Consider the following 13442-nt stretch of genomic DNA (forward strand, 5'->3'; position numbering starts at 1 on the left):
GATGTTTAACAACCACAAGCACATGTTAGCAGAAGGTGCTACTGGTGATCTGTTTTGCTCGGACCTCTCCCCGCTCTAGAGGCAGTGTTGTTGTTTATGCCAAAAAAACTCTATTGCTCATTGCCCATTGTCCTCATTTACCCCTCATCTCATTTACCCCACTCTGGAACACCTCTGGCTGCTTATACCTCTCATTAACTACTTAATGTTTGTCTGTGTTGTATACTGTCCATCAAATGATGATGACGCTCGATACACCTCAATTTCCTCTAATATAATTCAACCTGTAATCGCACCCATCCCAATTTTCTGTTTCTCATTTACGGCATTTTCAACGGTCATGATGCCAGCTGGCTTGGTGTTGGCTCTACATTGCAGTAAAGGTCTTCTGCGACTCCGTTGGTTTCACCCAACCTGTAAACTCCCAACCCAATGTCTCCTCCTGGTACGTCCTCCATCCGGAACCAAGTAATGACTAAATTTCCATCCAATCTATCGTGTTTCTCTTTTGCCACAATTGACTCTTCTGATCACTTTCTTCCCTCTCTGGATATTGTAAGGGAGCAACCTCAATGATGCGGGATATGGCTATTCACACAGGCCAATTGGCAGGGACTTCAGTCTGTCCTCCCACAAAAGGATTGGACCACCATTTCCACAGCAGATGATATTGATCCTACGTGGGAGTACTTCCACAAGAGACTACTTTCTCTCATGCATCAGTTTATCTGTGACTTTCCTATCCATCCTCTCGACCCGGGTACACTGAATCCTGTGGGCAGGTCAAGCAGCTTGCCTTCTCATTTTGAAAAGCTAACCCGACTGAGAGTAACTTTGTTTTATTCATTAAGGCTCGCAACATGTGTGTGTCTCTCCTGAGGCAAGCCAGCAGCCATAATTTTGCAAATATCAAGGCCAATATCTTGAACCAGTCTCCTCCCCAAACTATGGTGGTGCCTTGTCAAGTCTGTCTCCTGTCTTTGCTCCTTCTTCATCCCATCCTTCACCTCAAACACGTGACTGCAGACTCTGCCTAAGGGTAAGGCAGCATGTTTAATCATTCATCTTGTGTACCCAACTTTGCCTCCAAATCCCATGTACCCAACCCATCCCACTCTGTCCATATCCTGACAGTGCCCACTGTCTACAGAACTGTGTGTCCTTCTTACCCAAGAATGTAGAGATAGTTCTGCTCGCCTTTGACCTTGCTTCAATGTTGGGCCCAAATAGCATCAGTGCTGATGTTCTCAAATCCTGCTCTTCCATTCTTGCTTCCCGTTTATCTGCCCTATTCAGTCTATCCTTATCATTTGGCTGCCTTTCCTCTGCAGGGAAATCCACAAACATCACTCTCGTCGATAGGATGAATGCTAAAACAGACCCTACCAAATCTTGGCCAGTGAGCTTGCTTCCGATTACAAGCAAAGTCATAGAATCCATCATTGCTTCTGACGTCGTCACTCCTGTTTTCAAACAATCTGATCTCTGAGTATTCTTTAATATCCTGACGATGTCTGTCAAATGTGGACATGCTTCTGCTCCTCTCTCAGGAATGGATGATGGCCCTCCATCTTAAACAAGAGGTAACTAGAACGTCTCCCTGGACATACTTTTTGTATTTGACACAGTCTGACATTCTGCTTTGCTTGCCAAGCTCTCTGCATGTGGCATAGAAGGCTACCTTCATTCCTGGATTTCTGACTTTCTCCACTCACGCAGTCAATGTGTTGCCATCAATGGAACTCTGTCCTCACGTCTCCCATTGGGTGCTCGAGTTCCCCCAAGTCAATATTTTGGGCCGGTTCTTGTTCCTCATCTATATACTGTACACAGTACAGTATATTAATGACCTCTACGATGTTGTGGAAAACCCTCTCTTCATTATTGCAGATGGTGACATTGTGTCGTCCATCCCTCTGGTTGGGTAAACAGCAGCTCTCTGTGCTGATCTCGTAAAATCCTTCAATCCAGTAAAATCTTCCAGTCTCACCCTATCCCTCTGGAATGCTCATCATAGGAACTTACCTGTTTTCCTTCATCATCCAATGGAAGAGGTTCTGTCTCTTGAGCTTCTAGGCCTCACCATCAGCCATGACCTTTCTTGGACTGACTACATAGCAAAGGTTTCTTCCAAATCCTGCTGCCGAGTGGGCATCCTCCATGGATCCAAGTTTTTCCTTGGGAAATCAGATCTACTCCTAGTCTACAAGGCCACTGTCCGTAGCTCAATGGAGTACTGCTTTCTGCAATTTACTGGTAAAATGAATGAATGATCGTTTTAAGGCCATTTTCCCCGCTAGAGTGGGGGTTAGCCTTGCGGGCCCCATGACAATCATGGTTCCCTGTTTGATGCAATGTTTTTATGGCCGGATGCCCTTCCTGACGCCAACCCTTGGTCACGCTCTTACGATGCGCAGGGATACGGTGTACCTATTCTAAATCCGGGTACACACCGTGATCATTCATCCCAGCAAGCTGGTACTCAATTTGCCGACCTCGGAAGGATGACAGGCTGAGTCAACCCCCCTGGCGTTAATTCAGCGATCGACCGGGATTCGAACCCAGGATCCTAGGATCCCAAGCCGGCACCCTAACCGCTAAGCCAACGCCAGGCTGGTTTGGTATACTGGTACACCAGCATCAAATTTGTGTCTCCTGGATTCTGTGGAATGTAAAGTTCTCAATTATTGGAATTTCCCATTGTTGTTGTCTTGTATGCAGCCTGTGGCTGCTGGTTGCCTCATTTTCTGAAATCGTGGCTGTACTCTGAAATCGTGGCTGTACTGTCGATATCATGAGTAAGCTGGGCCTTATTTTGCCAACCTCAGAAGGATGGCAGGGTCAGTCAACCCACCTGGTGTTGCTTCACCAGCACGACAGGGGCTCAAACTCAAGACCCCGAGATCTTAAAGCAGCCACCTTATCCGTTAAGCCTACACCAGGCTTGGTATTTCCCGTGATGAGGCCAAAGTACAAGGTCTGTTGCTCTCACCTTGCAGGTTGGCCGGTGGTCTGTCTGTTTTCTACCTTCTATTTCTCAAACATTGCTTCATCCGCTCTCCCAGTCCCCCAACACCCCCCAGCAAATGGAGGATGCACACATTCTTCCAGTAACCTCCTTGTCATTAAACTTCCAAAATCCAGCCGGATTGCACACCTCAACTCTTTTATTGCCCACTTCTCCTATCTTTGCAACCACATTCCAGAGCTTAAAGGTTAGGACTTCCTCTGAATAACCCATCAGCACATTGTCATTTATCCGCTTTCCATAACGGGTTGTTCACACTTTCAAAGGAACTTTCGAAACAGGAAGATGCCATCAGGCCAATAATTTGCTTGTGTTCATAAAAACTACTTTGTTTTATGGTGTTTGTATACAAATAACATTTTACCTTATTGTTTGTATCATGCCATATGGTAGCATTTACGCCTTCATCCTTCCCCTCTTTTCCACATGGTTTAAGCCAGTCCAGGCCCATCTAAGCTGACAAGGGTCAGGAATGTATCCATTAAAAATTGACTTTAGTTCTCACCTGTAAGTTAAAACCAATTCGCACCTGAAATGGCTTGGCCTCTGGATTAAAAGGCCTATAAAGATGAGTTGAGCGGTGCCTGAGTTGGCTTTGTTATGATGTTCCTCGAAAGTGAATATTCTCCTTGTTATTTTTGCATCGAAGGTGAAAATAATTGTTTCCTTTTTCAACAAAAGGTGAAATATTATCGACAACCATTCTTGCTAATGCTGCTTTAAAACGTTTTGATTTGTTGTCATGTGCACATCGAATTCCCTTTTTTTTTTGCAAATTTAGTTATTGGCGTTGGCTTGGCTCTGGCGTTGGTTTAGCGGTTAGGGTGCCGGCTTGGGATCCTAGGATCCTGGGTTCGAATCCCGGTCGATCGCTGAATTAACGCCAGGGGGGTTGACTCAGCCTGTCATCCTTCCGAGGTCGGCAAATTGAGTACCCACTTGCTGGGGTGAATGATCCCGGTGTGTACCTCGATTTAGAATAGGTACACCGTATCCCTGCGCATCGAAGAGCGTGACCAAGGGTTGGCGTCAGGAAGGGCATCCGGCAATAAAAACATTGCCTCAAACAGGGAACCATGATTGTCATGGGGCCCGCAAGGCTAACCCCTGCTCTAGCGGGGAAAATGGCCTTAAAACGATCATTCATTCATTCATTCAGTTATTGCCGGATATTGTTGTTGTTGAAGTGGATAATCTTGCTGGAAAAAATAATGCAAAGCAAAAATAATCTTCAAGTTCAGTCAGGTTGGCTGAGTGGTTGAAGATGCTATTTTCAGGTTGCAGTCTCTACTATAAATTTAGTGAGGCTTAATCTAGAATATCGTGTGCAGTTTTAGTCACCACAACTCAGGAAAGAAATAACAAACATAGAAAGGGTTCAGTGCTGGGCTACTAGATTGATTCCGGGCCTAGCTAGACTCAGCTATGAGGAGCGGCTGAAGGAGACAGGGCTTTATAGATTAGTAAGGAGGCGGTTACGAGGGAATATGATAGAGATGTCTAACATAATGAAGGGACAGATAAAATAATGATGTGATGTCCACTCCTGCATCATCAGATGAATATGGCTGCTGAAGCAGTTTCTTGACGATTGGGCACAATCCTGATCGGCGCGTCACTCCTACGCAGGATAATTGATAAAATAAGAGCAGAATAATTATTCAGCACGATAGATAGTGCTAGGCCCAGGGGCCATAGCCTGAGAGTGAAGAAGAGGAAAGTTAAGAAGGTAGTAAGGCAGGTGTCCTTCACTCCTTCACTCAGAGTAGTTATTGCATGGAATGGTCTCCAGTTAAGGTAGTAGCAGCAGAAACAGTAGATATGTTTAATTTATAATTAGATAGGTACCCAGAAGCATTGGATATATATGGATATTGGCAGGACTTTCAGGTAGCTTGAGTATGGATGGCTGATTGTGTGCATCTGTGCGTGCGGAGTGTTGTGTTTGTAGGTCTCATCATGGGGTGGTGTGTGGCTGATGTTTTTCGTTTCTCATCCAATAACCGCCTTCGCCCACTTCCCCTCACCCCCCCTCCCCACCCCCCCACCCCTCCCCCACGAGAAAAACAAAAAGCAAAAAAACCAAACAAATCAGAATAAACACGTTTTATTTCTTTTTCATTTAGATAATGAAAATAAATATATTACCCCTTTTTATTTTGCCACCTTTGGGATATCCCTGAGCTTGCCACATTGTCTCATCCACATTCCCATCCTCATTCCCCCAATTAAATTATTATCGTTTCCTTGGTGTATTTCTTGTGAAAACATTTGTTTCAATTTCACTTATGTTTCAATTTGTTTCAATTATTCCTTCCATTTTGGGGTGGGGAGGCAGGGGGGGGGGGGTGTGGGGGGGAGGAGGACAGAGTGGTACCTGTATATTGGCAGGAATGGTATGTAGATGAGGTATGGATCAGTGATCGGATACCAGTGTAGTGACTGTGATGTCTGTGACAGGCCGATCCCTTATATAATCGAACAAAGCCTAAAAAACTCTCCGCTGAAGTAATGACCTTCAGATAAGAGAGGGCCGAGTTGAAGGCACAGATGTGTGTGAAAGTACAAAATCCTCCTCTTGACTTACAAAGCCCTCCATAACCTGGCCCCATCCTACCTGGCTGACCTCCTCTCCAGACACACTCCCAACCGCAACCTCCGCTCTGCTGGTACCAACCTCCTGACCCCCCCATCCGGACCAAATTCAGATCCTGGGGGGACAGGGCCTTTTACCATCGCTGCTCCCACCCTCTGGAACTCACTACCTCACACCATCAGAGACTCCTCCTCACTCACCACATTCAAAACATCACTCAAGACCCACCTGTTCAACACTGCATTCAACATTTAACCCACAGCATCTAACCCCTGACTATCTCCTCTCCTTCTCCCTCCTTTTTGCTTTGAGTATTTCCCTATTGATTCTTGTTTTTTGCAATTGTTTTTATGTTTTGCTATGCATTATGTTTTGCACTCTGTCAAAGCGTCTTTGGGCTCCCTGAAAAGCGCTATATAAAATAAATGCATTATTATTATTATTAATGTTTGTTCATGCCTCACCCGCCAACCATCTTCGCTCCCCCATTTTGTCAATAGGTGTATTCATTCTCTGTGTGTGTGTGTGTGTGTCACCATGGTAACGTGGCTATGTGCCTGAGCCTGCCCCATTATTCTCCTCCACACCAATCATCTCCCCACCCGACCTACCTCCCAGAGAAATGTGTCGATAAACTGACCGATTTTTTTTTTTTTTTTTGGGGGGGATACAAGATCGAGGCTCGTGAAAGAGCTAACATTAATCACACAAAAAGTCAAACCGACACAAACCGACACATAAAACAAAATAAGGGGAGCGGTTGACAAATGGGGAGAGAGGGGGACGGAATTGCATTAATATGGTGTTGCACTGCAGGCATGATGGGCCAAATGACCTCCTGCTGCATTTAAATTCCTTGTATTTCTTCCAGTTTTCACCAATTTCACGGTATTCAACCATCCTGCATCATCATGCAGATTTTCAATAAGTCATTCGAACCTTTTTCATTATCGGGCTATCCAGAGTTAGACGGAGCCAAATGGAAAAGTAACAAATGTTCCATGGTATCGCTTACGAATATTTCACGTGAGATAGGAGGAAATTCATATTGTATTTCTATCAGATCTCATGAGAAATGATCGACGTTTTTTTGTAAGGGATGCTTTACCAGTCCACACTGTCTAATGTCACAAGGTGCCACTTTGCACCGTGTGATGCTGAGTTGACTTTCTTCATCTTGGCCTTTTTTCATTGCAGGAGCTTTGCAGATTGAGCATAGCAATGAAAGTGACCAGGGAAAGTATGAATGTGTCGCTACGAACAGCCTGGGGACCCTGTATTCTGCACCTGCAAACCTCATCGTCAAAGGTACCGAAGTACCAGTACTCTGCAACACGCTCCACTTTAACATAAAACACAACTGTGTACCATGATATGCCATTCAACTCATAGGTAAAATACACACGCCACAGTCCTGCCACTGTCCACTGTATATTGCCATACATGTGTACAGCATTCAAACCAATGTAGACATATGCATACAGTGTGTGTGTGTGTGTGTGTGTGTGTGTGTGTGTGTGTGTGTAGATGGTTATTATCATATACGAGTTTCAGAAGGTGGAATGAAGTCCTCCCACGTCTCGAAGTATCCACCTTCATGTGTATGTCTATAAACAGTATGTGCAGGGTGTTTCAAAAAGAGTGATACAACTTTAAACGTTTATTTAGGCTACAACGAAACAGAAACCTCAGGAATGTGAACCAAACTTGAAAGCTTATGACAAGGTATTTTCTATCACTGATTGCTATTGCAGTAAGTCACTGCTGGAGATAGTGGGAGCCCAAGGTCTGAAATTGGCATTTACGTAAAATCCTTGTAATTGATGTTCTTGATGTGTGCCCCTCCGCGGTTCAGACAGGCATTGATCCTGACTCCAACTCCAATTCTGTCCGACTTTCCTGGAGGTCCTTGTGGCACTGCCTGGAGGTAGTTTGACACCTCCTGCTTCAGATAATCCAGTGTGGCAGGGCGGTTGACATAGACAGAGCCCTTTGCAGCCCCCCAGAACCAGTAGAGGGTTCGAGTCTGGGCTATGGGGTGCCCAGTCATGAGCGGTACCCAGGGCAACGAAGCGGTTTCTGAAGAGCTGCTGCAGGAAAGTAATGGTGTCACCAGCTGTATGCGGGGGTGCATCATCCTGCATAAACGAGGTCATGCTGAGCTGGTTTTGGGTGACCTTTTGGGCTAGATCATTATGGAACATCTGGAGCACGGCTTGGTAGCGCTCACCGTTGATCGTCACCATCCTGCTGTTGTCATCCTCAAACCAGTAAGGCTCTAGCATTCCCCATCTGGCATTGAAGGTGCAGAAGCATGTGACCTTAGGCCCTTTCAGGTACCTCTCAGTGATCTCCTCAGGTGGTTCTGCCCCCCAGGAAATGAGAACCTCCGGAGGGTGTCTTCATATTATTTAGTCGCATACCACAGAGCCACCACTTTTGTCTTCTGCTCCACTTTCAATGGCATAGTTAAGCTACGAAGCTAGAAATCCCAGAGAACAAATACCACGATAACACCACGATAACACCACCAAACCCTGAAAATAAAAACTGTATAGGTCAAAAAACAAAGAAATGGCAGGAGGTCAAAGTTGTATCAATCTTTTTGAAACACCCTGTTGTGTGTGTGTGTGTGTGTGTGTGTGTGTGTGTGTGTGTGTGTGTGTGTGTGTGTGTGTGTGTGTGTGTGTGTGTGTGTGTGTGTGTGTGTGTGTGTGTGTGTGTGTGTGTGCATATAATATATATATATGCAATAACATGGTCTTACCAATTTGGCTGACGAGCCATTTTGTCAGGTTGGGGGTTTGGGTGTTTGATCCTTGGCAGACACAAATGGAGAATCATTACATTCACCCAAGCAATAGAACATGCAATGCACACTGGTGTGCAATGATGCACACCATCTGGCGAATATAAGTGGTCAGCATGCAGCATAGCTGGTGTTTGTGACGTCCAATAAATAGACAGCCGAGGTGCTAAAAAGAAGAAACCGCTAGCTTGTTGGTTGCTCAGGATACGTCCCCAAATGGTCACTTCTGCCGCAGGCTCTTCTGTGATTTTCTCGCACCTTCGGTGGTGTCGCAATGCACACTGAATGATTCATGGCTGCTTTTTAATTTATTCCCCGTCACTCGGTTTAGCTCTTGCACGCCATGATTAATTCAGAGGCACGCGAGCAGAATGGGTCCAGTGCTTTCTGGAGCTCGTCCGATCAGCTGGAGTCGAAGACGGTGTAAGGATGATTTGAGCAGGAATCCTGGAGGGGTTTGTGTTACTCTATATAAGGGAGAGCATGGTGGAGCTAGTGTTCGACGTTCTCACGAATTAACGTCAGGAGGTGCTGCAAGAAGTGCTGGATGGACCCTGCTGCTTGGCAAAGGGGCAGGGATTTCAACTTCAGCACAAGTTGGTAGATATTGCGAGAAATATGAACGACCATCCAAAGGGTCGTTTTGATCTGCAAAAGGTGACATCGAAGTCGGTCTTGTACAGCAATTTTTATAGTAATTGCCCTCTCAGCAAGGCACAAGGGTTAGTCCAAAATTACCTGATCTGACTTTGCATCTGGGAAGTGCACAAGCGGCAAAATAACTTCTTTGTAGCTTTCGCAGGGGTTCACTGGGGTTATGATATCCACTGTGGTAACTAGAATCGAAACTGCCCTCTGTCAGAGGGATGCACGGTGGAGTGGTTTGTTATGCAAGCCCTTTATTCTGCATCCATACAGAAAAAATGTTTCATTACTTGCAAAATCGAAGATTTTTCAAGTATATTGGTCGGTTCCGTTTGTGGTTCTGTCTGTCTGTCTGTCTGTCTGTCTGTTTGTCTGTTTGTCACCGGCCTACAGGTCACAATTCTAAACCGATCGTCACGAAACTTCACCAAGTTGTATAAGTCGTCCCAATTGAGAAGCCTATTGATTTTGAGGTCAAAGGTCAAAGGTCATCTGGAGGTCAAATTTCTAAAATCGCCATTTTAAATCCGATTGACTTGAAAATTGAATAGTATTTGCATGTCGAGTCACTAAATTGGGAAACATACTAATTTTGAGGTCAAAAGGTCAAAGGTCAACTCAAGGTCAACCTTCCAAAATCATCATTTTCATCTGAAAAAGCATCAATTTTCTTCCTATTGACCTGAGCTTTGATCAAAATTGTCAATTTTAATCTTGATGAAATGGACAATTTGCTGTATCAATGGAATTTTTTTCTTGGGGAGGGGGGGGGGGGGCGTATTTTTCAAGTATCGTGCTCCGCATGACGTCTTCTTGTTTATTTATTTATTTTAACACAGTATCTAGAGTTATGAGACAGCAATGTCTTCCAGAAGCAGTTATTTGCCACTCTTCCCACCAAAGATTAAAACAGGTAGGGTACTGCCACCTCATGTCATCCCCCATCCTGACCCATTATCTCTCTTACCCCCACTAACCCTTCCTAACACAACCCTCTTACTTGCTCATTTAAGTTTTTCCTCCCATTCTCTCTCTCTCTTCCTTTCCTGTTTATTTAATCCCTTTCTGATTGGCCCAATTGTTTCCCCGCTATCACACTGGAAATTTAACCTTGCTCTTCCCTGATCCTCACTCTTGCAGCATTTTGGAGTAGCTGGGGAGAACCAGAGGGATGAGAGAGCAAAGGCAACTAGACTGGAGGAGACGGGGAAAAAAAGAAGAAACAGACACCACAGCCTGACTGTGATGTCAGAGCAATGGGCCTTGTACTTTGGCTTCATTGCAGAAGATGACATAATGTTGAGTTTTAGATTACAAACTCTGCAGGAGAGGCATGTGATGTTGGGGTGCCAGCCCAAATGGGAGAGTCGTACTCCATTAAGCTATAGAGAAAGTCTTTGTAGGCTATGGGTACTTGTATTTATCCAGGGATTACTTTGAACGATGGAGGATGCCCAGCTTGTGGCTGTTTTTGGAGGCCTTTGCTATATAGTCTGCCTAGAAGAGATTGTAGCTGATGGCGATGCCCAGATATTTTGAGAGCATGACCTTTTATTACAGTCATGGATTGTGGAAACATATAGGTGGATTCGTTTGACGATCCTTCTGGATCTAAAGGGTGAGTCTGGGATTTGCCAGGATTGAAAGTCATGTTTCATTTATCAGTCGAGCATCGAATCGATTCCAGATCAGCAAGAGTGACACAACTGCTTTTTGGCTCCCACTGTGATGGGTATTGTATGACGCAATGTAATGTCATCAGCATCATGGTAGAGAGAATATTCCAGGGCATCGGAAACACCATTTATGAATATATGAAGAACAAGACTGGCTGTAAGACTCTACCTTGGGGGGGGGGGGGGGGGGGAGGGGGCACTACAGCCTCCACTAAGAGAGGAGAAGGTTCCATTGCTAGCAACAAATTGACTGCACGTTTCGTCCTGTCCACATTTTTTTCAGTAATACTGGCAGATAGACCTTTCCGATAGATTAAGTATGAAGGATAGATTTGTGCTCGTTTGATACCCGACAATCTCAAAATCAATAAGCAACTGATATTCTTATGTTGTGTGCTAGTAGGAGACGCTTGATCACAGAGCACAACATCCATAGGATCAGGACATTAACGGGTCCATCTGTATTGAGGTTGTGGGCCTTAAATAGGTCATGGCACATTTCAAAATGGCAGCCCATTGTGTTTTGTTACCATTGCCAAATACTCGGAATCAGTTGTATACTTAGCATTCCTTGCAGTACATGTAGTCCATGGAAGCTTCTGGGGAATGGATATATGTCATGCTCAACTATATAGATTCCCTCTTTTGCTCTGATGAAAGAAAGGTTAACACCTGAAACAGGTTCTCCTTGCTTCCCATGGTGGTTAGCCTTCCACAATCGATGTTCTGTCAATTCCATCTGTCCTTCTTGAGCCTGCTGTGCCCACTTCCTGGTATTTGCAAGTGAAGACCAAGAAGTCCAAACAAAATGCAAGCATCAATGGATTAATCTATAAATCACAGAATGCGATATAGATGATTTTGACGAATTGATCAAGTAATCACCTTTCTAATGATCTTAACTGGGTCTAAGGAGTTGCATAATTTATACTTGATGCTTCATTGCTGGGTGTTTTATAATATTATTTTGCCCCTAAGGGCTTTCAGCTTGGAACAAGAATGTTTCCAGTCCCTCGCAGCTCAGGGTAGTTTAAAAGCTATACAGGCCAAAGGGCAGTATAGGCTGGGAGCCATATCTTCAGCTCACAGAGAACGTTAATCTTCATAGGGAGTAAACTCTGGGCAGGGATTAAAAAGGGGATTATTCATAAAGCCTTTGGTATAGCAGCAGGCACATTAGCCTTCAACACACCAAGTCTCTTTTCCAGGATTCTCTTTAACCTCCTTTGCACCCCTCCCACTTAAGTCTTCCTTCCCTGAGGACCACATTTTGAGTTCGCTAAATTTCATTTTGCATGTATCCCCAGAGACTGGGTGATATGTTTCTGCAGGCCATCTGGTAATTAATGAAAACCATCTCTAAGGTAGAAGACTTGACAGAGGGAAGAATGAATACGTGTTGTTGCTTCGCACCAATGGAGCAAGTATTTTCTCTCTGCCATGGACATGGCCGTGTTGAGCAGAAATTTTAACTCGTTTTTAAATTAATAAAATTGGCATATATGTAAATGGGGTGAGGCTGACGAAAGAGCGATAAGCTACAATAATCAAATGATGAAAAAAAATCTTCGAGAGCTATTTTGAAATAGAGGAAAGCTTTGCTTGATCTCAGGCTGGGTTAAGAGCTTTGCAATGCCATGCAGCCATGCCTTGTGATGTGTCAAATGACATGAAAGACTGAATCCAGTGTTTGAATTAACAGGTAAGTAATTGGTCGGGACTTTATAAACATTTTTGTTGTTGTGATGATACCACTTTTATGTGCTTGAAAGAAATAGCAGTGGTAACCCTTTCATTTATTATGCTGACATCATTTATTCTCAACACACCTGGTTTCAGTTACACCTTTTGAATATCAATATCTCGGATATTTCTTACAACTCGAACTCTCTTGCCCACCTTTCTGAAACCCTTACCTTTTAATGCTTTTTTCTTCTTCCTCTTATCTTCCCTTTACAAGGCGTAGGCCAAATGGTACCAAGCTTCTGCCGTGCTTTGACCGCTTTGACCCACGATACTCCTCCACTTTCCTCTGCCTTCAGACAACTCTTTCCACTCTTCAACCACCACCATCTTATTGATATCCTTCCTCACACCATCTTTCCCATCTCAACCATGGCCTACTTCTTTTCCTCCTTCCTCACTTCCTCAACCTATCAGCTTTCTTTGCCATGCATTTACTCTTCCTCCATCCGCACCAAGTGTCCAGCCCATCTCAGCCGGCATTTCACCAATCTCCCAGTCCAGCTCATCTGTACACTAATCTCCTCCATCATTTCATCCATCCTCCTTCTATCCACCCTCTTCACTCTTGAAAACCCCACACCCAGTTGTTCTCACACACCCGCAGCATTTTCGTTTTACGGCATAGCCCATAGGGCAAAGCCGTCTAGAACAGTGTTTGTCCGTCTGTATGTCCCCTTAAACGTATGCCAATCAGAGCTGAGGATCTGGTCGCATCACAGGGTGATGTGATTACGTCTGATGTCATTACGGCGGTACAGTGGCTGACTCTCCACACTCCAGTATTTTGATTCCAATGTCATTCAGGCCGAACATATCGTCGAACCTGTCATATATCACAATCGCCATGCTCTACCTCTACGTTTTTCATTCAGTGTGAAACACAAAGAAACCGATTGTTAAAATGACCATCAAATATCGAATGCATCAGCGTTACATCTCTTC

The 13442-nt window shown here is 44.5% G+C and overlaps 1 protein-coding gene across 1 annotated transcript in view; it reads left to right on the forward strand.

The window, feature by feature from the left end:
• Positions 1-6826: 6826 nt before the first annotated feature.
• The window catches only part of LOC137428581 (receptor-type tyrosine-protein phosphatase delta), a 417416-nt gene continuing 410800 nt past the window's right edge, over positions 6827-13442 (forward strand). Inside the window, exon 1 of the mRNA XM_078777195.1 lies at positions 6827-6932. The gene's annotated coding sequence lies outside the window, so the exon portion shown is untranslated. The remainder of the gene's footprint in view (positions 6933-13442) is intronic.

The sequence above is a fragment of the Myxine glutinosa genome, chromosome 1 (genome assembly GCF_964187855.1).
Source record: "Myxine glutinosa chromosome 1, kmMyxGlut1.1, whole genome shotgun sequence".
NCBI classification, from domain to species: domain Eukaryota; kingdom Metazoa; phylum Chordata; class Myxini; order Myxiniformes; family Myxinidae; genus Myxine; species Myxine glutinosa.